Genomic DNA, 26420 nt, shown 5'->3' with positions numbered 1-26420 from the left:
TCGAAGGAGAAGGGGGGGGGGGGTGTTACTGCGTCTTCCCAAAAGAGTTCTGACTCGTGATTCACGCATCCAATCTCCCTATCAGCTTGCAATCGCATTCCTGTGAAGAGGGACAACTCGTACAAGAACACCGTAGATGCTCTGACAATAAACGTTCATCTCTCTCTCTTTGCAATCCCATAATCTGTTATAAAATTCCTCAACTTAGCGGACGAAACGAAGACGGTGGTCAGGCGGAATGGAGACGTATTCATGGTGACGTACACATCCGTAATAGCCGCTATCTCAAAATACATTCCAGTGATAAGAGCAATATACAGTGACTAAGCGTTAACGCAGGCTCACTTTTAACAATGTTTTTGCTCACACCCCCGAGTAGGTTTATGCTAACAAATTATTCTAGGTTGCCGAACGATCGAATTCACTTGTACCATTTACGTCGCCGCTGAAGGGTTTTTTTATGCTACAACTGATGAAAAAAAGTACACCGCTGGTATTTAACCGCATCCCTAGCTAATGTACGAAGGTGACTTGCCAGTACGCAGTCGATTGGTTTAAAATTCAGGGTGATGGGCAATTCTAGAGCGAAGATACTAATTTCAACAACAAAAAAAGGAAGCGGGAGAAAGTATATTCCAGAGACGGCATGACCATTGGTGGTTGATTTAAGTAGTCCGTGGGACAACATAAGGGTTGGGTGGGAAAGTAGCTGATAAATCGTCACTACTTCATGTTTTCCTTAACATCTGGCCTTAGTGCTTACAAAATTTCACAACTTGTATTGGGACGAATTTTTGAATGCAACAGTCTTGTATTTAGTGTTTATGGCTGCTTTAAACTACAAACATTTTTTTCGACCTTCGGTAACAATTTAGCGAAACGGATCAAGCGTGCGAAACGGCACGGCTGGTTATTTTGTCGAACCAGAACTGAACACCCCGAACCGCATATTTTTTTTCGGTTCAACACACTGATACACTGATGTGTATATATACAGGAGCCAGAAGTTAGGAGCACAGAATAGACTAGAAAAACCCGCGGCATGAGTGGTGGGAAATCTCGCGCCCATCGTCTTCAGGAGTACACGGATGAGCTGTGAATTCTGATCACACACATGCACACATGGTACTCTTGTGACATATCGTTACACCGATACATCACACCACGGGTTCCATCGAGAATTTTTCGCAGCAGGGGTCTGCGAAGTTCGGCAGAATGAGACTCGGCTTCCAGAATGAGATACTGAGAACGCTGAAAAGTTACCGAGACCTCCCGGAGAAAATCGTGGGACGCCGGCTCCGTTTCGCGTCGACAGAAGCCGCCGAAGACTAAGTACGATCGCTCCCCCGGCGGCAGCGGGCAGCCCGCCGTCTTCTGCCGCCGCCGCCGCCGCCGCCGGAGTCGCGCGGAATAAAGAGAGCGCCTCTGGGCGCACCTCGCGCGCGCTCTGAGGGCGCCCTCGCGACGGATGCGGTCTCCCCTCCGGGTCTCCCATCCATCCACCTGGCGGCCGCCACGAGTCGTTGTTCGCGCTGTACGGGGCAGCAGCCTGCGTGGCGCCGCACGCGGCAGTGGAGGGGGGGTGACCGGTCTCACGTGCTGCCCCTATCTGCCCGAGAAGCTCTACCGTCCTCTCCAGCGGGATTCGGCAGTGAGGGCAGCCCCCAGAGACGACGTCGCACTCTTCGCGCTGACCACTGCTCCGAGCGGTCGCGCGACTCCGACGCTCCTCTGCCGCGTCTCCCTTTCCCCGCATCGAGGAGAGGGCTGCCGTCGTTCGTCGCTGCACATTGTCACTCTAACCAGACGCCTGCCGCGCGTCGTCGGAGAGGTGTCCTCTTCTTTTATACTCGCAACTCTTTGCGTGCTGACACGAAAGCTACTGTGTCGTCGTCACCGTATTCACCGATGAATTGCAGCAGTGTTCCCATCCGTGTGCCTTGCACTTCTTGAACTTGAAGACGAAACCGTCGCGTTTGGCGGCCTTCCCGTTTGGATCTGTGCATTGTGCACTTTTTTAACTGTGTCGACAACCTATGGTCCTCCGTGAAGTTCTGTAGAAGGAGCCGAGCGTTGGCCCGTCCCACCGGCTGTTGTGCATCCCTGCACTTTTCAAAAGCCCGCGTCCGCGCTCGTGCGTGAGCACGTTCTTGTGCGCCTGGATTCTACCGGCTTTTTGTTGGTGTTTTTAAGCCAGCGCGGAGTAGCAGCACTGGGATGACGGCGTATCAAACAACTTCAACCTGACGGGACTACGTCTACTCGTCTTTCGTACGTGTTTCTTTCCGAACAGCGGCGTCAATAATTGAAGATCGACTTGATTGTGCAGTGTTCGTCGAAGTAAGTGCGTCTGTCTCCGAATGGATTAACGCCGTCGTGCTTTGGATGTGGGAATTCTGACCGGATCATTTGTTTACTTCTACACTTTTTTTGTCCTATCCTCGACCCTATCTTCAAGCCAACCAGCACGCTTGTCAAGTACTCCCAGCATCGGATTCCTTTTGCAAAGGCAAGTACGCTCCAGCGATTCATTGCTAGTTTAAATGACGCGTTAATTTTTAATTAGGAATCAACGTATTTTTTTGTAACCCTGCTGATCTTGGCTCGCTACAAGGTGTCACCTTCTTTCTTACGTACGCTTCTAAAATGTCCTCAGTCAAATGACTCTAGTCAGTGTTCCGGTGGCTGCCGTTTTGAGTCTGCCGGTCGTTTGCGTGGGTTGTAGCGCTCGAGCGATGGTTTCTGTGATAGGTAATCGCTTGATGCAGTCAGTTGGTTGAAATACTGACTTCGTTGGTGTGTTTATTTTCACTTTGAATGCCTGCGTTCTTTTTTTCACCCTCTTTAGTCTCTTCGTTTGCCTCGCTGTAAATACAATGTTCGACTATCCCCGAATTACATATTTTTAGTCTTGCCTGCCTAACCTTGTAAGCTTGTGTCAGTGAACGGAGCACAAATACAAATCAAATTCTCCTCGTTCAGAGTGCGTAATTAATAGCTTACCCTCTGCGCATTGTATAGTGCGGACACACGGGCTAATCTAGACCTCTTAAGTTGTTTAAGTCGAGCTCCAATCTCGTATGCACGAACGCTTTTGTTTTAAATAAAAGCCTTTGTGGCCAGGAACGAACTCATGGCTTGCTGCTGTCCTAGCCACCGATCAAAGGATTTATTCCTAGCTTGTAACTCGTTGTGTCTTCTCACAAGGTCAACATAACTGACGAGGACTGCACTCAAAGCCTACTTGACGCTACAATCACACCAACGAACCTTACTCTGACTGCGCCCCCCCCCCCCCCCCCCTTTTTTTTTTCGTCAGCTCATCATTGCGAAAACAAGCTGTGAAAGAAAGCTGTAATTTTGGGTGAGGCCTAAAATTACGAGCAAGAAAGAAAAATTGACACGCAGAGTAGATTGAAAACGGGGCTGATTTATCTCGGACAGTTATAAGTGCTGCCATATTTGCACATCACTGCGCGCAGTTCAGAGGGCCTTATAAATGTAACCGTCATTAAGCACTCAATCGCGGCCATTCGCCGACGTTCGAAAATCACTGCTGATACATGCCTATTGACAGTTCAGTGTGCAAACACCTAATTGTGTTGATTAACTGATATCATTCACTCGCGCGGGGTCACTGTGTCTATAATCTTCTCCGAACTACGAAGTGAGGGGTGATTAGGGTTCGTCCTTTCCATGATAAACCGATGGTTCTCGTACTTATTTTGCCTTCTACGTTTCTGTCCCACCTTTTTTTTTTTAGTTTTTATGGACACGCATTTATGTATGACGACCGAGCACCGCAAGAAGCAACAAACATATCCAGACGGGCCGAACTTAATAAATTGTGCTCACTGCTATGAGCAACTTCGTTTTTTTTCGTTATTTCAGTGGTTTAACGTTTTCCCTTCTGTTTCGTTTGCTATTTTTGCTTTAGAGACGGCTGCAGCGGTTTCGCAAGCAGACAAGCTTGAAAGCCCTCTTTAACGGCATACAGCGACCGCAGAGCAAATTATGGCGTGATGTCCGAGTCGTATTGCGCTGCTCGTTTGGTCACTCGTTTTTTTTTTTTTTTTCGATTATCGTTTTTATTACTTTTTACACCGCATACATACTATTACGCCACATTTCCCGCAACTTTCGCGGCCGTGTTAATGAACCGTATTCGGGTCTATCCGCCCCTGAACCGACGCCGCCCCTGTTTCAACTATTCTCGGTGTCATGTCTATTCGACTCTTCGATCCCCGCCCGCGCAGAAGGCTGTTGGGAATAGTAGCCAGTTCGATATTTCGTCCTCGTTTCGTTTTGGAGGGCTTCGAGGCGTACGTGTATTTCCTGCCGATTATCGGCGCGAGCTAATACGGAAGGCTCAGGGTGGCCTGGAAGGAAGTGGCTTATCGCCTTGCGGGTCGCGTAACGGCGTGACCGATAAGCAGCCGCACGATACGCTTAACAATCGGATGAAGAGATTTGGTGGCGACTTTCTAGGATCATGAATTAGAGCCACATGCCCGAGCTCGGCCGCTTCAAATGATGTCATTTTAGGCGACGAACAGGAAAGTTAAGTACAGAGTGGCCTCAGGCCACTAATTTTGATTTTAATTTTTCCGCCACGCATGACCTGTCAAAGTTTTCTGGGTCGGTAAGAACCAGGAACCGCGCTGATAAAGCAGTATTGGTGTACAGTAAGGCACGCAACCTGTCGAGAAAACTCCGCCTGTAACGTTACAAGACTGCTTTGGGGATCCGGCCAAGGCGTACGGCAGGAAACCGCCATTTGAGGTCTCTGTAGGGAGTAATTTCATAACGACTTCAAAATTGATCCAACCGAGTTTCACGGCGCCTTAGCCATTCAACAACCACCGCTAAAGCTCTTAGATACGGAAGCATTTGTGGAGCCTTAACTGTGTGTCTGGTTCTAATGCATCCACCCTATACTATTGTGAAGGCTTGCTTTCTGAAAGTCGGCTTTACCAACCTATATAGCGCGGACGACGAGCGAACCTGCCAAGGGCTGTACCGCGCAACGAAAATATAGCGATGGTCGAGGCATGGATTGTAATTTAAGTTAAATAAATACAGATTACAGCCACAAGAAAATATGTTTCCATCATTGCACGACCACCTGACCATTTTTGTTGTTGTTGTTGTTCCGCACATTGGCAATGCAGTATTTTTGCCGCTCTCACGCTGATTGCGGGTGAGATTCGAACCGAGGCATGGATTGTAATTTAAGTTAAATAAATACAGATTACAGCCACAAGAAAATATGTTTCCATCATTGCACGACCACCTGACCATTTTTTTTTTTGTTGTTGTTGTTCCGCACATTGGCAATGCAGTATTTTTGCCGCTCTCGCACTAACACGCTGATTGCGGGTGAGATTCGAACCCGGGGCTACCTGTTCTGCAAGCCTTACTTAAAGTACGGCACGAATCATAGTTCCACTACGGAGAGCAAACATGTAGCGACATGAACGAAAGTTAATCGTAGCAGGAATCTTACTGTTCCCAGAATAAACGAGGCACACCTCAATGTGCCCGTCATTAGATTTTAATCAGTTTTTTTTTTCAGGACAACTGAGCTTTTTAACGGTAAAAACATTATTCCCTGTACAGCAACGCAGGTAATTTCTTAATTATTTATACCTCAGATTGATAAAATACGGCAATAAAAGCTCAAGGTCTTAAAGTCGCAGCTTCGCGGGATTCCTGTAGTCGCTGGCAGACCTAATGTGCTCCGGAGGCACTTGAAGAGCTGGCAATATCATTTTACGGTTAGTGAGAGTATTCATTACTAAGGGCGATGTTGATTACCTAGAAACTGAATGCTGCGAATAGGCGTAACTATATTAAAATTAATGACACAACCGCAGATGCGAAAAGTGTCTCTATTCACTTGCAATCGGTATAAATATTATCAGCCGCTCTGTCTTTCGCCGCGACGGGAGTTTTTCGGGATTTCTCCACCAGCTTACTGAACTTATGCCGCAATCTTTCCCCTGTCATGACACACACACACACACACACACACACAAAAAGAGAAATTGATTGACATTAATGGCCGCTCAAATGACCGTGCAGCGAGAGAGAGAGAGAGAGAGAGAGAGAGAGAGAGAGAGAGAGAGAGAGAGAGAGAGAGAGAGTTTTTTTTCCCCCGGTTGTTCGTAAGGAGGACTAGAAGCTGTTAAAATAACTTGAAAACGGTATTTCAAAGTGAACGACACATGCACTTTAAATTCAATTTGTCACTACTTTACGAGCGCCTTCGCCGGGGCGCAGTAAAAACGGGTTGCAAACACGGCTGCCTCTGATTAAATGAATTAAATGAGTTAATTAAATGAATGAAACCTGGAAGCGCTACAACGTTAGCCTACAACACCACGACAAACATGAGATTACCCGTTTCACGATAGCTTTGTGATGCTGCTGAAATACGTTGAGTGGTGGCTTCATGTTGTTTCTAATAAAACTGCGACTGATAACTCTCCATGATACCGGCCGAGATAAAATTCCCCACGGTGGTCTGTGCAAGCAAGTGCGTATGAACTGTTTCGAGGGAATTTTGATAAAGCACGAGCCACAGCGGTTTTCCGGTACAATGTACTCCTCCCGTAGAAGCCTATTTATTGATTGAAAACGGGGATTCCTGAAGGTTTGCAACTTCACGGTGAAGTACCTAATTATGACGGGTAAATTGAACTCGGAATAATGATAAAGTCGTCTCAACAGCCAAATGCGGAGCGATTTCTTTCCCCCAACATATTTACATCAAATTGAGAGCTACACAACGATTGTGAGAACACAGGTTTTGCCGCGAAATTTAATTTGCTAACGCACATGAAAAAAAATCTTCTGGGACGGAGCTATCTACAGCTTCCCTGCAAAGTTCCTACCAACATACCAGCTTCGTTGCAAAAGAAGCAAGTTAGGATTGCTGAAGCGCAGCACGTCGCTTGTGATGATGTATAGTTTCAGCCGAACGTGAGCCGACAATGCCGCAAACATCCCGCTACGAAGTACGAAGCGATTACGACACCATCAATCTTCGGTTGCACTTCACGTAGTGGCGCTGTTTACTATGGACAAACGATAAACACTAGTAGTTAGTTCGCAGTAATCGCTCCTTTTCCTGAACGAGAAGCGGCACCAGTGTTGTCAGGAGTGAATCCCAGCCTGTTAAAAAAAAAGAAGCGAGAAGGAAAGAAGATTAAAGCTGCAATCCGTAAAACTTGCGCGGGCGGTCTATTTCGGATACGTACTCACCGCAGCTTCTAAAGCCGGCACCGTTTAGCGCCCTGCGGGGAAACCGAACGGGCGGAACTTCGCCCCGCTCATGCGCGCCTACAATGCACAAATGCTTGTCGAGCGATTCCGACAAGGTGAGAGGCTGTTGAATAATCGGCGAACTCCCGTGCATACGTTATGAGGGGCTCCCGTTTGGCCCCGTGGCTGGCCTTGGGCGTTTTAGTAGTTCCAGAAGGCAGCGGTGTCTCATCGATATTTTTACCGATCTCGTGATCTCTTCTGGTGACTTTTTGCTTCTTGAGAAGAACAAGGAGAATAAGCTAGGGCAGCGAGTACACGGAGTCCACTGAGCGTCTCACTTTTCACCGTTTCTCATCTCTGTGCACCAGGTTTTTCGCACTACTGTCCTCCTTTTCGCCTTCATTTCTTTGCCAGGCTCAACGGCGCGCATTAAGATTACGTCCACGAACGCACTGCACTCCAAGTTCACCCGCGAACACGTCTGGCTGCGCTAATAAATGATAAATCACCGACGTACCGACTATCAATGCGGGATCGGGGCTCGGAGTAGTAAGACATTAACGGTGGAACGTGTTCGTCGAAGTGCAGAGAGAACGCGTTTCCTCGAAGCCGGATGACCGAGCTGCGTGTGTTCTGTGTAATGTTCGAACCTCCTACACGCCCGCGGCGAATCGGGGGTACTCTGCTTATTAGCAAGTCAGGCTGCCGCTGCCGTGCCCAAAGCCGCTTCATCCGCGCCGACAATGTCTCGCTCCGGTAAAAATTATATAAACTCTCGTTATAATAAAGCCGCAGTATTCAAAACCTCGCCTTAATCCAAGTCTTTTTTTGTCCACCCTGAAGTGTACAGATAGCAAATCGTCACCGCTTTTAACAAAACATCGCTTGTAACGATGCCAATTTTCTGTCCCGAGGTCTTCCTTATAACGATGGTTTATTCTACGTCTCCGCAACTCCCAAGCCCGCAGGCCAGCCGGGATTTTACGGCGCGAAGCACAAATACGACACTTTATTAGTTTCCCGACGAGGCCCACAGCAGAGTGCCAAGATGAGCGTTAATTGACGGGGGCACCCTCATGCTGGCGTGCCGGCGTGCTGAAGGCTTCCAGTGACCGCACTGGCTAAAACAGGCCCGAAAGGATTTACGGCAAAGCACAACGAATAACCAAGCGCAATAGCAAACGCGGCGGGTTCACGGAAGTTTCGAAAAGGTTCTAATCGTTTGCAAAGAGTGGCATAACGGCTGCCACACTTTTCAAATTACAGAAACGGATTGATAGGTTTCAATAGATTTTTTTTAATGCGTTAGCGTTAGTACGGTGAGAGCCTTTGCCTTGAAGGACCGCACGTCGACACGACCGGCACAAAATCAAGACGAAGGCCAGAAGCAAATGAAAGAATGGCAGCCATGTATCATAGGTAATCAATGATTACCAAAGTTAATTAAGGATTGATTAGTGATTGGAAGCGATGTTAAACAAGGCGGGATTAAGGTGGATTAAGACTAAGAAAAATTGAATTGGATTAAGGTGGATTGAAATGTATTGAGAACGGTAAACTAGCGCGGCTGCTGTCCCAACGGTTGGACGTGTACATAAACGATACCCGTCCCAATAGCACGCCAGAATTTTGCTTTCAGACCACATAAGCAGACCTAAGTGTCCCGATTAAGAAAGGCGCCATGTCGTGCTCGTTCGCGAAGTCGATAATCGCCATTCATTTCGGCTTAGGCTTAGCAACATGAGGTAATATAGAACTCCAACTCCGCCAAGGCCAGACCGACGTTAGGAATAATTGGCTCACACCCCCAGTGCATACTTGTTGTAAGGGGCAAGGTGTTCGTGGCGCATTGTCTCTCATTGTTGAACAGCCGCGGAAAAAAAGGAACCAAACAGCGCTGACGTTGCGTCGTCGGGTGCGAACTGACGTCGGCGGCCTTTCCATCCTCCCCCTTCTGATATTTTTTGGAAGCCTAAGCGCGTAAACAAACCTCGTCGTGCCAGACGTGTTGTGCAGGGAGAGGACAGGGGCAAGGATAGGAGCCCTGTTGGAGGGGGGTAGCCGGGCGGGCTGCGGGGGTCGTGGAGAGGCCTCGCCGCTTCCAGCCGATCAGTCAGACAACGGCGTCAGCATGCGAGGCTGTCATGCGTGCGCGGAACAAAGAGACGACGACGTCGACGACGGCCGGTGCGAGGAGCCGTCAGTGCGTCTACACGCTCACCCACAGGTCCTCGAACGACGGCCGCGCGCTCCGCAGTCGCAGACGCGGGGTACGAGCCTCGCCATTTCCAACTCGACTCAGCGGCTTAGTAGAGCAAATGTCAGTCCCCGCGAGTGACGTTTGCTCTGCTAAGCTGGCTAAGACATAACGCTCAACAGAACTAGGGCGTAGGTTCGATTCCCAGCCAAGATGGCTGTTCTTTTTTTTTTTTTCTGACAAAGGCCATAAGCAGAAACCTCCGCGAGTTCAGACATGGCTTTACACATGGCGTCGAAAAACGTTTATACCGTGCGTGCCATCTATCTGCCCCCTGTCCCCCTAACACCCTTCGTCCTCTTACAGCCTTCCGCGGCTGCCCCGTGAGAAATAATACAATGGAGGTATTACGTTACCCCAACCGATTAGCGCGTAGAGTCACTGCATACGAACACGCCATCTTGCTAGAGTTTGAAATCGTGTTTTAGTGTGGAAACACGTGTTTTCGATAGCGTCTTTGGAGTGATTGGGTGCACGTGGTTGCGAGTATTGTAGGGTGAGGGGGCATTTATTCATCCGTGGATTAGTTTGGCTAAAAGTGAGGGAGTTCAGATCTCTTGAGCCCTGCTTAAATGTACGGATGAATTAACAGCAGCACGCGAAACGTGTTTGTAAACTGCTTGATTAGAGCACAGTGTCCGACAAAAGATGTCAATTTTCAACCATGGTGCACATGTTGTTATACCAAATCTGGTCGCGTCCTCCCTCCCTCCCTCCCTCCCTCCCTCACTTGCAGTCCTTCTCCCTCTCTCCCGCTCTCTCTCTTACTCGTAAGCTTTACATCTGGCTCCTTTTTCTGCATTTATTTACTTTCTGAATGACGAAATCCCGGATGGGGATTCTAGCAGGTGGGTTTTACAGGAATAAACAGAATCCATGGGGTTGACAACAATTGTACAATGCAACACAGGTGTATCGGTACCGTTTCTGGTCTGATATAAAACTTCGGCCACCTTTGCGATTCATTATTCGAAGACTGAGGTAACAGCGGAACTGGTGGTCTTCATTAGCTTTTACTTGGCTTTTCTTAGGTCTGCTCCTTTCTTAAGTGAAAGACGGGTAAAAAGCGAGGCTTTGTCTGTTAAAACTGAGTTAACTCGAAGTTCACAATTAATTTTCCTAAAGTCCAAAATTTAGACTGCCAAAGTCCAAAGCCAAAGTTCACTTCAACCCAGTCAAAGTCCAAAGCCAGCACCCACGCTACGAACCCAAATGGGATGTTGTGTGGCCCGTATGCGATAGTCTATGACTGCTTCATAGACCATCGATAGATGGTCTATGAAGCAGACGGCAGTTTCATACAGACGGCAGTATAGACGGCAGTTTCATACAGCGATGGACCCACATTCGATTACGGCCACTGGAAGTGTTTTTTTTTTCTTTGCAGTTGACTGCACATGTTTTTGTTTCCGGCGCTGCTATCCCCGTGCTCCTCGGGCCTTCGGAGTGGCCCAGTAGTTAGGTTGCCAGTTTCACGGGGTTTGACTGTCGGGACCTCCCTAAGCAAAATTTATTTTGAGCGCGCGCTCCCAGCACCTGTTTGTGGGCTGCTTGCCTCCTCGCCACTTTTCTTCACACTTCTTGGCGTAGCATTTTCCCCCTCTCCACTTCGCATACCGCAATTTCCTATTAACGATCCGCATGGACTGAAGAAAGCTTCAGCAGCTCCGCTGTTAATAATGTTATGACAAATGACATCACACACAAACAATAAACAACAGAAGATTTGTTATACAATGCTAATTAAAGTGGGACGCGAACGTGCTTAAAGATGGCTGCAGAACTTGTCTATTTTGAAGTTCAATTGGAAATTGTTCTAGGAAAGAAGGAATACTTATAACAGTTAGTACGTGTGCGATGACTTTCTTGTGACTTCCTTTTGACTTTCTTATTGGTATCCTCTGTATAAAATCCCCTCTTGGGTTAGCGACTTTTAGCTCCGATTATAATTCTTGTGGCGTGCAGGGGTTTCAACATCGCACACGCTATGGAGAAACGCGGTAGATTTCTTTTTTGATGTGCCAGAGAAACACCTTGGGCGGGATTTTGAGTTGTGGCCGTTTCGAAAATGTGTTTTGCGTCCGTTTCCAGTAGTGACGTAATTCCGGTTGCGAGCCGTGGGATGTGTACAAATCATCACTCCTTTTTGCTTGTTTTGAGTCACGTGAGGGCTGTCTGCCTTCACCCAATCAGAGTTCGCTCGAATTGGACGCTTTGAAACGGACGTGAAATAGTAATTTCGCCTTTGGACTATAAGGCACGTCGTAATAGAGAGTAGAAAAACCGCCGTCCTGTAACGTGTGTCAGACATTTTTGTTTTTTGCCTCCGTGGTCAATACGTAGCCCCCTACGGCCTGCTTTCAACCAATGACTTTACATTATGTAAAATCGAATGATTTATTAGATATTACCTGAGGGCCGATGCCCAAGAGCTCGTCGAGTCTTGGGCTCTATTGCCACAGCGCTTTTCAAGTGGGCTGTGTCCTGTTTATATTGTTGAATTTCCTGTGGTTAGAATTTTAGCACTCACACTTTCATTGATTTTAATATCCCACCGGCCATTCTGAATAACGGTCTTAAATACCACTAGTAAGTCCGAAATGAAACTGCGCGTTTGGATACAGCCACTGAGTCTAAATGAAGCTGTGATTTCGAACACGACCAGTGAATCTCTACGAAGCAATTATTTCGAACACCATGTAAGTCTACATGAAGCGGTCATTTTGAATAGCACCATTGAGTGTACAGAACCAGTCATTCGGAATATCCCGAGTTAGTCTGCATGAAGCAGTCATACCGAATACCACCAAGAAGTCTACATGAAGCGGCCAATTCAAATACCAACAGTGAGTCTACATAAAGCAGTAATTTGGAATATCCCCAGTAAGGCTTCCTGGAGCAGTCATTTCGAATACCACCAGGGAGTCTACATGAAGCAATGATTTGTAAAATACAGAGTGAGTATGCGTGAAGCAGACATTTTAAATACCACCAGTCTACGTCTACATAGAGTGTGAGTCTACAGTATGAGTCTACGTCTACATACAGCATCCATTACGAATAGCCGCAGTAAATCTACATGAAGCAGTCACTTCGGATAATGTCGCCAAGTCTGCATGAAGCAGCCATATCTAATAACACCTGTAAGTCTACAGGAAGCAATCATTTGGAATATCCCCAGTAAGTCTACATTAATCAGTCATATCGAATACCCCCAGGGAGAATTAATTAGGCAGTCATTTGTAATATCCTTAGTAAGTCTACATAACGAAGCCATTTTCTATACCACCAGGGTGTCTTTATTTCCAATGTCACCACTGACTATATCAGAAGCAGCAATTCGAAATACCACCAGTTAGTCTACATGAAGCAGACATTTAGGATGCCACCAGTGAGTTTACATGAAGCAGACATTTCGAGGGCCAGCCGTAAGCCTACATGAAGCAGTCATCCTGAATATCGCCAGGGAGAGAGAGAGAGAACGATCTTTAATGAAGTCTGGCGATGTTAGGCGGGCTAAAATGCCTTACTTGCTACACCTGTTGATGACGTGATGAAGATGATGGAAATGATGTTCAAGCACTTTGAGGTGTAGAGAAACGTTGAGTTATTCCTGTGTGTTGCAGGTACTCTATCAGAGCTTTTGTACCCCGTAAAAGACGTGTGGGGCATGCCCATAATCCTAAAATGTCCTTTAGCTGAATATACACGGAAAACGGCAGTCCCAAAGACACTGTGAGGGACATCGCCAGGGAGTCTACATGAAGCAGTGATTTCCAACCCCAAGAGATATTATAATTTGAGCAGAGTCCAAACGACCTTACAAGTCTCTTGACATACAAAGCAAGAATAAAATCTAAACCGATCACCGAATATTAGAAAGTTCTGGTGCTAATTGTCTATCCCAGTTTTTGAAACCCGCGCCAGCATGGAAACCTCGCTACCGGCTGGAAGGGAAGCCGCGCAAACACTCCCCTCATACTCGCGCTACTCGCCATCTTCGTTTCGCCCCTCTCTTTAACAAGCAGTCGAGCTGGAGCGCAAAGCTCGGAGACATAGCCACGCTCCGCACACGTTTAGAAATCAGGTGGCCCGGGACGCGTGTCGGTTACGCGAGCCAGCACTGTCGCCTTTCAGGGGCTCTGACGGAGGTCTCATTGTTTCCTCGTCTTCTTTGACTCTTTGGTGCTTTTGCCTTGTTTTAGAGCTTTGTACTCACTTTTCAGAGGAAGGAAGCGCGGTTCTACCCCCTCCCCCCTTCGTTCTTTTTTTTTTCTTTCTTTTTAACCCGGCAAAGAAGACTTGGCAGTAATCCACGCCATTTTCTGAGCAAGCTTCGTACTGCTGTACAGTGCTTGGCATCCTGCTCTTCGAGCGTTAACTCGAGGCGACTGCTATTCGTGCTCATGCGTCCGTCACGTGTTCTGTTCGCTCAACCGAATCGTTTCTTCGCCCATGCCCCGGCTGCTGAAAGCGCAATCGTACAGGCCCGCATTCTTTATTTCTTTTTGAAAAATGGTATGGCCATGTAAGCTGCACTTGCTCCACAATAATCCGTTCTATTGAGGCATGACGAAGGCTTAGCGATCTGCCGGAGGGCTACAACGGATGTCAGAGGGTGTGAACTTTTCTAAACTTAGTGAGCAGCATTTTACAACAAATAAAAAAGAGTGTGAGAGTGCAGGCTTTTCCGTCGGAAAATGACTTTCGAACGCGCGAAAAGCGCCAGGGGCCTGTGGTGGAATAATTTAAAGCGCAACTCATGAAGCCCTTTCAAGGGATCCTAAGTAGGATAGAGGAGAAAAATAGAGAAAACAGGGTGGAGAACGGGCAACAGCAGAAACCTAACTTCATGGCGACGCCTTTGTTATACTGCTGGCACGCAACCGAAACAATGGAGATGCGAGCGGAAGCGAGCAGCGGCTGTAGTTCTGTGAGAATGGAAACGGCCCGTGACACTGGGTTCACCCAGCATAAATCCTGCAACGCTGTCGACGCCTCGCGCGTTGTTGAGCCGCTGATGAATAATCACGTCGCTCTGTTGTTCGCGCCAACAGCTCAGACAAGACATCGCAAAAGGGTCGCGTTCTCAGCCAGTAAAGACATCCAGAGCACGAAATAGCGTCCGGGGGCAACGCATCCTTGTGTCGTTTTCGAGTGTAGCGACTTTTGAGTCAGAATTTATTACTTTTGTCGGCGGTTATAGCTGTCGGCGCTGAGTCGATTGTATTGGGGATGTTTTGGGGAACGCTTACAACACGTACGCAAATACCATCGACAACCAAGATGTCAGGCTTGCTTCCAGAAGATAGTGATGTACATTTTCTGGAAGAGCGGATGGGCAGAGTAGACGTCGAGGCCCACAGGGTAAAGATGACCCAGTTAAATAAATAAGATCATAACTGAATGCCCACATAAATAACGTAACAGGGAACAACACTAGCAGCATAAGCAACAGCGACATCTGCATGTACGAGCGTGTATCATGCGCTTCGAGAAGTAAAAAGAAAAGAACACACCATTTGCACCATGAATTCGAGGCATTCTTCGTTATTTTTACCATTTGCTGTCTGATGGACTGAGTGTTCCACTTTGGAGCTTAGTCTTGCTCACTTATTTTCAGTAGACGAAAGACGCTCGTCCTTCAGGTTTAGTGTCTGGGAACGATCTCTTTCAAGGATTTTTTTATTAAACTTGTGAAACAATGATTATGTCTCTCGCTCCATGTAGTGCCCATTTTCTCTGTTCTGTCAACGTGCGTAATAAAGGATTAAATAAAATCCGCCTAGCGCCTTGATAGACGAAATCAACGGAGGATTATCGATTTTACTCGTGAGCGCATGAGCTCCTACTTTGAGGAATCCCGTAGCGGTTGTACGAGCAGAGCGCTGTTGAGCGAATGCGCAGAATGAATTGAGAAATGAAGCTTCCCGGGGAACCAAGCCGAGGGAAGCGAGCACCGAATCGTGAAGTGTGGACTCAGCCTCTCGGTCTCAACATGGGCTATCTTTGTCATTGTCTCTATGAACCCGTGGAAACACGACAAGGGTTGAAAGAGGGTTGCGCGGAAGTCTCTGCTTCGTGGTCTTCAGAGAAGAGACGGGAGAACAAGATAACGTTTCCTTCTTGCGATCTTGCAGCTGAACGGCGAGCTACAATTGCAGAGATGCAAGCACCATCAAGAACAACGCGAGCCAATCTATTCCGAAGTCGCTGATAAGCGCCAACCCTGGGACAAACGTGTTTCCCGCACATTGTAATGAGATGTAAAACTAAATAAGCATTTGATGATGTACTCAACTGTACTGTCTTGAAGTCACCTGAAATTATGATGAACTATTGCACAAACAAGAGCATAAACAATTTGATAAGCATCAAGGGAACAGTTAGGTAGACGGTGACGGCAGAAATAAGAAGACGTATACACGCTCAACGAAATACGCTTTTCCTTTGTGGAGTGACCCTTTCATTTTTAATTGCATTGTCTTTTTGAGTGTTTCGCGGTTCTGCTCAGGAGCCGTCTTCCAGTTTGTAATAATTACTGAATTTAGGTTTTAAATGGCTAATTATTTAGTTATACGAAAACAATGACCGAATACATTTTTCTTGCATCGTATTGCGAGAAGCTAGGAAGTGGGTCCGCACAGGTACTGCGTAGCGTCCGCGAACAGTTGATGATTTCCGAAAAATTTCACTCGTAGGTACGTTTCTTTTTCCGGGGAAGCAACTGCCAAACACCTTGAACAAACAAAAATTACGCCCATCTTCCCGCGAGGGAACCCTGGTGTGATGCGACGCATCGGGGGGTTCAATTGGTGTTTCCGTTGGGTTGATTCTCTAAATCGCGTGAAACATGTTGTGAACGCGTATGATGCATTTCCATCACATGCGAGTGTTCTCATACGCGGGAAGATGGGCGTATGATATTGGATTTTGTCAGCCCACTCACTGAAGGGACGGTCGCTTCCATCACGTCTTCATCAGAAGAATCAAGTCAAGCACGAAGTAGTCAAGCAAGGTCACGTCAAGTGCGAGAGCGAGCTCTTGACTGAACCGCCGCAGCGCGATACCCGCTTTATATTCATAGCGCTTGAAGGAGAGGAGACAATGGAGGAGAGTCGCGCATGCGCGCACTTGCGCGCGCCGGAGCAGTTGTTAATGCAGCGTTACGCAGCGAAGCGCGCCCAAACAAGCGCGCCGGCTGTGGTATGCTAATGAGCCAGAGTGAGAGTGTTGCACACAGCTGTAGGAGAGAAGAACGGAGGAGGGATGCGCACGGACGCCGCGACGCCGACGACGCAGGAGGGACATGCCTCACAGCAAGAGATGCGTCGCATCTAATAAAGATGGGCAACTAAAAGACATACACGATTGTGAGTGATTATCCGAACTGCTGCTGGAAAAATAAAGATTGAAATTTAACTTTGAAAAAAGAAATACGGAGAGGGTAAACTTCGGCGGAACGAGGTAAGAAACACTAACATCAGACGACAGGCGCTAAACTGCATGTGCAATTCAGATATAAGCACGCACTAACTACACAAACACCTATTTATTAAGGAATCTTAATCTTCAGAGTCTGGTTTAGCTCCAAAATACACAAGCAGTTGAAGAGACAGGTACCGTAATGTATTTAGGCAGAACGAATAGTTTCTGTTTTCAAGCTATCGTTTTTCTTTTTGGTCGGACGTTTCTGAAAAAAAATCCTCGCCTATTTCGAATTTTGAAATTCACTTCGGAGCTGCCGTACACTAAAATTTTGTGTGATTATAAATTTCATAAGGCTGAAGAGAAAATATACGGGGTTGCCCAAAAATACCTCGAATGTATTGTGAAAACACAGAAGTTAGACGCATCTTGGCGATCAACTGCTGCAAAAGAAGAGAAAAACTACCGATAGAATTCATCCCGAGTGAATGCCTCTAAATGCAAAGCTTCCTTTACCTTAGGAGAATTACTCGCCATTACCTGAGTAGCCTCACAGGCATCCACAGATCAGTATCGCTTTATCCTTACAGCAAATAAATCCTGCAGTGAGAGTTAGTGCGAGCAGGTACCATATTCACAATGTTCCTAAAGTTTGCTTCACCGCAATGATGCCCTTTGCGCGGTGGTGCATCCTTTACAGGCAAGTGGGGGATATATATGGTTAGGCGTAAGAGGCTAGATAGACTGCCAGCCAGCCATATACCACACGTGGGTGAAGTATCTAAACAATGCTTTACATTATAAACCTGTCTTAAGATTATAACCACTCATTAACGATATGAATATCCGATATTGGCAACGAACGTATAGTCCGGAGACACGTTCGGAGGGTCATCTGGTGCCAATAAGAAAAAGCCATTCCGGAAAACTTGTGTGTGACAAGACGATACAGCTCCGCACCAACACGCGTTACGCATCCCCACGCAGTGATTCTGCAATGAACGAAAGCTCCGCGTAGCATGCGAGGAATGCCGACTACCTCATTTCTTTGTTTACTCACTTCCTGTCTGGCCGCTGGTTTGCCCGTTCGGAGAGTACATATTCGTATTTTATCTACTCGACAACTTTATCTAGGAAAGGTCAACTTCGATTTTCGTTTGTCAACACATTTTTATTTTTTCAGTTCTTTCATTGATCTATCCCCAGCCATATCAAATCGCTGCATGCAGTACAGAGCTTGCTTAAGCCATTAGAAAGACGGGATTAGTTCGCTCATTCACGGCCGCTGGAGACCTCTATTCTTTAAAGCGGGCGGGGTTCACGGGGGAGTACCCAGCCACGGTGATTGGTGGTCTTTTCTGCCTAGCTTGGCCGTGTAACGACTAAGTGTCCTTCACGGGGATATGATAGGTAAAGAAAGAAGAGGCACAATGCTAAGATTTTTTTTTTTTTACTCAGCGTGGAACAACAATAAGGCTGACCTATAATCTGAAAGAAAATGTTATTTACGAGAAACTATAAGAGCATTTTTGCAAAGCCGACCCCGCGCAACAACACGTTGGTGTTCAAGGTTCTCCCTACACGCTCAGCGTCATGACTGTTCGGCAAGCGCACAAAGAGAGTAAATCTCTATACTCCGAAAAAAACGCGGACCGGTTTCCACGTTTGTAATCGTACTCCGCTACTCCCGTACAAAAAAACTCAGTGGTCTCATTGTGCATTCACCGTTTCAAGAGTTGTTGCGCATCGCCGTGCGCGCGGTTGCAAGGCGATTGTTACTATCAGTCGAAAAAGGGGGAAAAAATATAGTAATTCGTCGGCGACACCACGCCGCAGGCGTGAAGGCGCGTTGGCGTCGACTATTCTTGGAAGGTATTCATTTCGGCAATGGCTTCCCCGGTCTATTGAAATTGCGCTGAGGCATCACGCGAAGCACCCAATCGGCGGTGCAATCCATGGTTGGTTTATCTACGAATGCAGCGGCCCGAGGAGGAACTTCAGCACCAGTATCAGCAGCTAAAGAAAGCAACACGATGCCGCGGGCACCTGCGCCCTACAATGAAAAGAACGCGAGCGCGAGATCTGTATTTGCGATTTGATTGATTCGTCAGCTCGCCTGTCCTCGGGGCTTTCCCGTCGAGAAATGTTTACGTAAGAGGTGATCCCGGGTACAAAGGCGGACTCTCGGAGTGCTGCGTGGGAGCCTCCGCACCGTACTACACGACAAGGCTGGTTCTCGTGCTCTCTTCGTTCTCTCGCAAACTGCAGGTAGTAGTGTTTACGTCGTCTTCTACCTTGTTTTGTTTCCAGTAGTTGTTCACCTCGCGTTTTTGGTTTTGAAGTTCTCCAAATACCTCAAAGCCGTCTTTTTATTGTTCAACTCACTGCACTTCCGTGCGCATTTATTTTTATACGCTCGTCCATATCGAAAAAGTGTTCACGGACGAGCACAGGAGAACTGGGAGGAGGGGGGGGGGGGGGGGGGTGAGTCTGAAGTAAATGAAAACCGCCAACCGCCTTCCGGTGGGGTAACCGTAGCAAGTCTCTGGGCGCACTGGACCTTTCCCTCGCGCTCAGCATGCACGCGTCGACCGCACAGTTTTGATGCATTTTAAGTCATTCTAGATACAATTTAAGCAAACTCTATGTGTTGTGTGTACTGCAGAGACTAACGCCAGCGAAGGCAGCGAACCGTTTATACGTGCATACCCGACCGCGTTGCCACGAGAATTAAAGACGCAGATGACTACCTACTAAATAAGTAAAATAATCTAATTATTCGTGGACTAATGATGAATATGTAAAGGAATGCAGTGAGTGTAGAAGACGATCGGCGCAGCGTACGTATCAGTCTCGCCACAATTTCCCCCTCCACCGAAAACAGCCCCCTGAACGAATTTACGACAGCCAACGCGAAAAAAGGTTTGAACCGGGAAACGTGCACGAATTCGGTTCCGAGACAGCGACGATCTATAGTAGGTGCGATTCAATAATTGGCTGCCAACCTCCATGCGAGAACGATGTCAGTGCAGAGAAATCACCGCGAATCCATCATGACCACAATATTCGTGATTTTAAGGGTTAGAAAGCAGATGTGTTTATCGCTTGATTGAAATTCGTTGTTCCGTAACACATCCCCAACCTCCCTTTTTTTCGGCCATATGCCGTGATTACAGATATCTGTTAACATAGTGGTGCGAGAGTGAACTCTATTCCTGCGGAAGCCGTTTCACAACATCTGCAGACACCGTGTTACTTTTTTTTTTTAGTGTTTCGCATCCTGTCGCAGTGGTTCAAGTACTGTGACAGCTGACATAATAAATGGCGCCAGAGTGCGATATGGTGTTGCGCGACGGAAACGTTTCAAATCCTACTCGATAGTCATGCCAGTGCTAAGAGTTACGAGCCCTCCCGAGTGCAGTTTACGGAGTACCTGCCCCGTCGGGCCCACATTTTCCCCCCCTGCTGGGCGTCGATCAGAGCATCCGCCTGATGCGGGCACTTCCGTCGCCGGTCTGTCCCGTCTGCCACTCACCAGCAAGCGCAGTAATTGTTACGCACGGGCCGCGGACCACGTGCGCAGACGTCCGAAGAGCTTTTTTTTGTTTTTGTCGTTTGGACCATTTTTTCTGGCTTCGGCCGGTGTTCGCTTCCTGACAGTAATTGGATCCGCATTTCCCGTCTCCGTCACTCCCAACAGCAAGTTTCGCTCGGCGGCAGACTGCGCCCCACGTGTTGCTGGAATTGCTCGTGGCCATGGGCACGAGCTGCGGGCTTCACTGCATTTGCGGGTAACCTTGCCGTGAAGGACGCCGACAGGGGCAGTCGTCGAGACACCCCGGCGTCTCCCCGCGACGGTAAACAGCAGAGTGCGGCAGCCGCTGACGTAGTGTCGCTACCCGGTAGGCTTGTTGGATAGATTGACAGGCCGCTCGACTTATTATTTCCTCGCTCCACGTGTCCGAGGCTGCGCTTGCGGAAATACTGTTCGGATTCTCCCGCTATCTTCATTTGTTTTCGTCGGCTTCGCTTTTTTCCATTAGATATCTTTTACCCCGCTCTGGAAGCTATCAGGCGCGAGCTCGTTGTAACTGGTAAAAATACCATCTTTATAGCGTGAGCTACACTGGCCGACGTTGAGCAGTTTTGCGTGGGCCTTGAAGCACCACGAGCATTGGATTGGATTGGATTGGATTGGATTGGAAATCGTTTTAACAGCAGTAAGCATGATAATCAGCTAATTTTAGACAACCAGGAAACCTAAGAATAACCAGCTGAACCTTAGCTCACGCTACGTATGTCTTGGCCGAGCCGTGCTAAGCCACTGCTAATTTTTAACACTGAAGGGGTCGGTGTGACTAAAGTGTGACTAAACGCCTGTTTCCGGGTCCTCTTGCATCTATTTATTTATTTATTTATTTATTTATTTATTTATTTATTTATTTATTTATTTATTTATTTATTTATTTATTTATTTATTTATTTATTTATTTATTTATTTATTTATTTATTTATTTATTTATTTATTTATTTATTTATTTATTTATTTATTTATTTATTTATTTATTTATTTATTTATTTATTTATTTATTTGAAGCGCTCACCAACAGCACTGGGCCTCCTCGGGTGAGGCACCGGGTACATGAATATAGCGCATGCAAATGGACAACATATCAGCACGGGTAACAAATAAAAAATTGGTAAAAATAAATCGGTAGATATATACAAAAGTGGAGTGTGATCTCAGGAGGCAAACACATTCTCAGAACAACAAGACCTCGGAGGTAAAGTGTAGAGGAACACTAATGAACACATACAAGCATTAGCAGGGTGGTGCTTTTGGTGAAACCCAAGAACAGAACACAATACTGGAGGGAAAAGTACATTTGCGACCTCTACACAACATTCGTATTGAAAATCTAAAAATTTTCCAGGAGCGCCCAAATACAACCATTTCACTCCAAAAATGTCAATAGACGATAAAATCAGGCTGTTAAAGGCATGTTGGCATCGGCTAGCTGCTACCAGGCTGGTGGGCTGTCAACATGAAAGCAGACACGTGGCCCGCATGAGCGGAGCTCGCAAGGCAAAGGCAGTCAGGAGGATATTGGAATCGTGTCAGTGGTGATGTGCGGTAAATACGTAATCAGGTTGGCATGTTGGTTGTAGTCTTGGTGACAATTCGTAAACGCGTGTTCGTACCCAGCCCCTCATATATTTGCTTATTTAAAAAAAAAAGAACGAAATGCTGCACACAGTTGAAATTTCCAAGAAAGGTGGGGAAGCCCTATCGCTTGTCTTAATCGTCGTCATTGTTACCAGCACTGACTCAAAATGCTAACAATGATGGCGATTGCAGTACTTGTATGTGCTTGCTAATATATACAGTCTCTCTCTCTCTCTCTCTCTCTCTCTCTCTCTCTCTCTCTCTCTCTCTCTCTCTCTCTCTCTCTCTCTCTCTCGTCCTGATGTATGCTCATCGTCTTTGTCCTGGAGGTGGTTTTTTTTAAGTGCAGAGCACTTTACGGGCTCGCCTTGTCGTCGTAGCTCGCTCGCTGGACCCAAGTAGAGCCACACGACGTTCCGTCGTAGCGGCTGTCGTCGCGGCGTAACCCAGAGGCTTCGAAAGCCAAGTGGTTTATATAGGCATAAGCGTTCGAAACTCTTGAACCGCTGGCGCTTGTCATACATCTCCCCGTTGTTTCGCGCAAAGAAAACTGCAGGTACATTTCAGGCAAAATATACGTAATTAACCGGCAGCGCCCTCATTCATTTAGTTAGGAACGCTCATTGGCTTGGTTTTTACGATAGTACGCGAAAACAAAAGTGGCAGTGCAATGCCGACACCTGCGGAAGGAAAAGCAAGCATAAAAAAAATTACACCATCTTCCCGTAGGGGAACCCTGAGTAGTATGCAAAGCAGCCATGGGGTCGATTCAAGTGTCCACTAGTTTTCAGTTCGTGGTTTCCGTGAGGTTGAGGTACGTAGCTACCATTATATTTACAGTTTGGTTTCTGTGGTAACTACCACACTTTTCACTTACCGGAACTACGAAATGGGAAATGGCGTTGAGCCCATGACTGTTTCGCATACTACTCAGGGTTCCCCTACGGGAAGATGGTGTAATTTTTTTAGATGCGACGGGGCTATGTCCCTCCTTTGTCGTTGTTGCGCCGTCCACACCCCCACTGAGCATGCTCCATGGGCTTGCTGAACGCCCGGTGGTGTCTTACCCTTTAATGGCTCCTGGAGCGACAGTGTTACCGGTGTCTTCCTGGGCTGGCCCGATTTGAGCCGAGCGTGCGCAGTGGGGGTGTGGACGGCGCCACAACAAGGGAGGGGCATAGCCCCGACCATGAGATGCTGGAGCGACAGTATTGCCGGTGTCTTGCTGGGCCGGCACGAGACGAGCACGCTTCCCCTTAAAGAGCTCCTGAAGCGGCAGTGTTGCCGGTGTCTTCCTGGACCGGCGGATGGATGGACGACGGACGACAGAGCCGAGAGCAAGAGATGCTTTGCATCTAAAAGAACAGAGCTCTCGCTGGAGCAGTTTCAGGCAGGGGGCGCGCCAGCACTGTGAAGGCGGGAAATTTGACTTGCATTAGGTGGTAGCTGTGAGCGGATATCGGCGCTACAGCCCGTCATGGCGAATCACTGCTCTGCGCTTCCGACAGCTTTCACATGGAGTGGAATGGCTTTAATTTTTTCACTGGGTAAGCATTCATTGCCGAATACCCCAACCACGAACAGTTAATGCCTTGCATCTGTACAAAAATGCGTACTTGGTAAAGTGAACATATTTTAATAGCTAAATTTGTGTAAATTTAGATAACCGGTAAAAAGCAAAAAGAAAAAAAGAATAAGTGAAGGAAATTCACAATATCGCACGTTCGTTAATTATCGCCCACCGGGAACTAAACACTTCGAAAAGCGGTCGAATTAGGCTTCTTATAGCCAAGTCCGCATATAAAAGAACTCAAAATGAAGTAACCATGATCACAACGTTATATCTAAACAAGCTCCCTCACCTGCTTAACTAAAAACAGTCGAATAAAACTTAGCACACAATGGCACCAAGAAAGCGTAAAGTTTTCAAGCAGAGACGAGGCGTAAGAATGCCGACGCATTAGTGAGAAATTCTAGAAACTTCTGTACTTCATTTTTGTTCCTTATTTCTTATTTTCTGGTGACAAATACACTACGGAAGGTCAGGTAAAACGCAGCGGTAGGGCGCGTTTGGGCGTGTGCGTATTCGTCGTCCTCTTTCTCGACCTTAGTTTCAATCGCACCAAAGAGGCTCAACCAGGTTTCATATTTCTTCGACTTTTCTTCACTTTTCCTTCGCGTATAGATCGCAGAACCGGGTTAGAGAGAAGACGTGAAGCTTGTTACGAAGGAGGCATCTTTTATCCCTCGCCCCTTCCCTCTTCGAAGCAGTAACTTGGACAAAATAAAGACGTGTGCCCAAGAGCAACACGCGCCATCGCCCCGAGAAATGAGATGTCATGGCAGCGTAAACTTTTCCAACGCGAAAAGGAGATGTCAACGAACGGCTCATGCGCCAACATTGCGCGTGTCTAGGCTTTTCAGCCGCCGCTTCCCTAACCTCCGAAAGACGTTTCATTCGCGATACCCGAGGTCGTTCATTTTTTTTCCCTCCTTGTACTAGTTTTAGGGATTGTCAGCGTGGCCTTCCGATTCCTCCCGGCGGAGAGGACTTTTAAAGTAAGCTCTCGGGACACACACCAGCGTGTTGCCGGAAAGGCATCGCCTCGATTTTTTATATCCGAACGTGCACCTGTGCGCCGATATTTTCTTCTGCTTTTTGTTTTCTTCCGGAGCGCATTTTTTTTTTACGAATTCTCCTCTGTACGTCACGGTTTCTTTTTTACCCATGTCAATGCGGGTTTGGGCCCCCGCGCGCTTTTGCGTCAACCGTAATTGAATTCGCAGAAACCTGCCACTCCCGTCGTAATCTCCCCAAAGCAAATGAAGTTTTGAGACCTGTCCGAGGCAAGAGACTAGCGGTAGTCTACGGGCGCCCGAAACAATTTCGGATCCCCGGAGAGGCGGCTTTTGTGTTGACGTTTGTCGGCGCCTGCGTGCGTATATATTTCCCTCGAGATCAAGCGTCGTGCCTTGAGTGAAAGTGAGACACGCGCTCTACAACGGACGTTTTGTTCTCCACCGCGTCGGTCCTGCTAACACGCACTTCCCGGAGCTTTATTTTCATTTCCTCGAGAAAATGGTACGACTGGAACGTTTACGAGCGAAGGTTTATTTTTTCTGATGCATTTATTTTGAAGCGCAGGCGTAGTCTAAAAGTGAGTGAGTTAGTGAGCTAGCGAAAGGCCGAACGACTAGGAGAGATAGTAGGGGGCTGCTTTCTCGACGCCTATTACGCGCATTTGGGCCATTGCTTGAGACAGTGGTAGTATTCCTGATAATTTGAAAAAGGAGCGTCTTCGGGACGCCTATTTACGGGTCTTACAATGATAGGAAATGGGATGGCACCGCACATGGTGCTGACATTGACCCGATAGCAGGGCTAAATGGTCACAAAAAGAAAGTTATGGCAGGTCGGCTCAGAGCGTGCTAGCAAGGAATCGAGCAGGCGAAGATAGAAATGCAGCGTGCGGGCCAGTGCGGCACTGGTCGCTTCGGAACTACCCGGCGTACGCCAGCAGTCAGGTCAGTAAGCACATAAAAAATGACGAGAGGTGGGACATGAAGCGCTGAGGGGGGACCGAACAGCCAGCTGTGGCCTAAGTCAATCAATCAATCAATCAATCAATCAATCAATCAATCAATCAATCAATCAATCAATCAATCAATCAATCAATCAATCAATCAATCAATCAATCAATCAATCAATCAATCAATCAATCAATCAATCAATCAATCAATCAATCAATCAATCAAAACCACTATGGTCACCTGTAGAGCACTACAGTAAAGAGGGTTCCTTGAGAGTCAAGCCGATACTTTCTAGGGAACTTGGCCGAAGACGCGAAAAAGTGGCAACTTGAGCGGTTCTCTTTTCTGGCCACCACGTGATTGCGCCGTACTCCACGTGCAGCTGCGTTAAAACGCTGCTTTCACTATTTGCCGTTCTTATAAAAATAAAAAAACATGCAATTCTGCGGCCAGTCAAGAGTAGAAATTGTTCTGCTGCAAACACGACTGTTAAAGGAATGCTTACCCGAGACATGCGTGTACATGGAGGAAAAAACCATTTTTTTTTGTTTAAGCTTTTAGTTTCGCCGTCGAGTGTTACTAGAAAACTCACCCCGGCCGAGCGCACGTGAGCAGGCGCCTCGTGAGCAGCGCCTGCCGTCGTCCAGACTTGCGCCACGTGAGGAACTACTCGCAAAAAAAAAAGAAAAAAAATTGAGCGCACGAAAGCGTCCGCCTAGGGAGGCGCGCACGGCGTCGGCCACCTCGACCGTCGAGGTCAACTCTGCC

At 47.3% G+C, this 26420-nt stretch overlaps 1 protein-coding gene across 5 annotated transcripts in view; it reads left to right on the top strand.

Moving 5' to 3' along the window:
- The window catches only part of LOC144175026 (dopamine receptor 1-like), a 545209-nt gene that overhangs the window by 401435 nt on the left and 117354 nt on the right, over nt 1–26420 (top strand). The window contains exon 1 of one of the 5 annotated variants that reach the window (XM_077704047.1): nt 1525–2509. The exons of the other annotated variants lie outside the window; for them this stretch is intronic. The gene's annotated coding sequence lies outside the window, so the exon portion shown is untranslated. Of the gene's footprint in view, nt 1–1524; nt 2510–26420 lie in introns of those variants that run through there. 5 annotated transcript variants of the gene reach the window in all.

The sequence above is a fragment of the Haemaphysalis longicornis genome, unplaced genomic scaffold (assembly GCF_048455015.1).
Source record: "Haemaphysalis longicornis isolate Haplotype H1 unplaced genomic scaffold, Haemaphysalis longicornis Haplotype H1 scaffold_3, whole genome shotgun sequence".
Classification (NCBI taxonomy): Eukaryota; Metazoa; Arthropoda; class Arachnida; order Ixodida; family Ixodidae; genus Haemaphysalis; species Haemaphysalis longicornis.
Note: the sequence above shows the minus strand (reverse complement) of the source record. Positions and strands in the feature narration are given on the sequence as shown.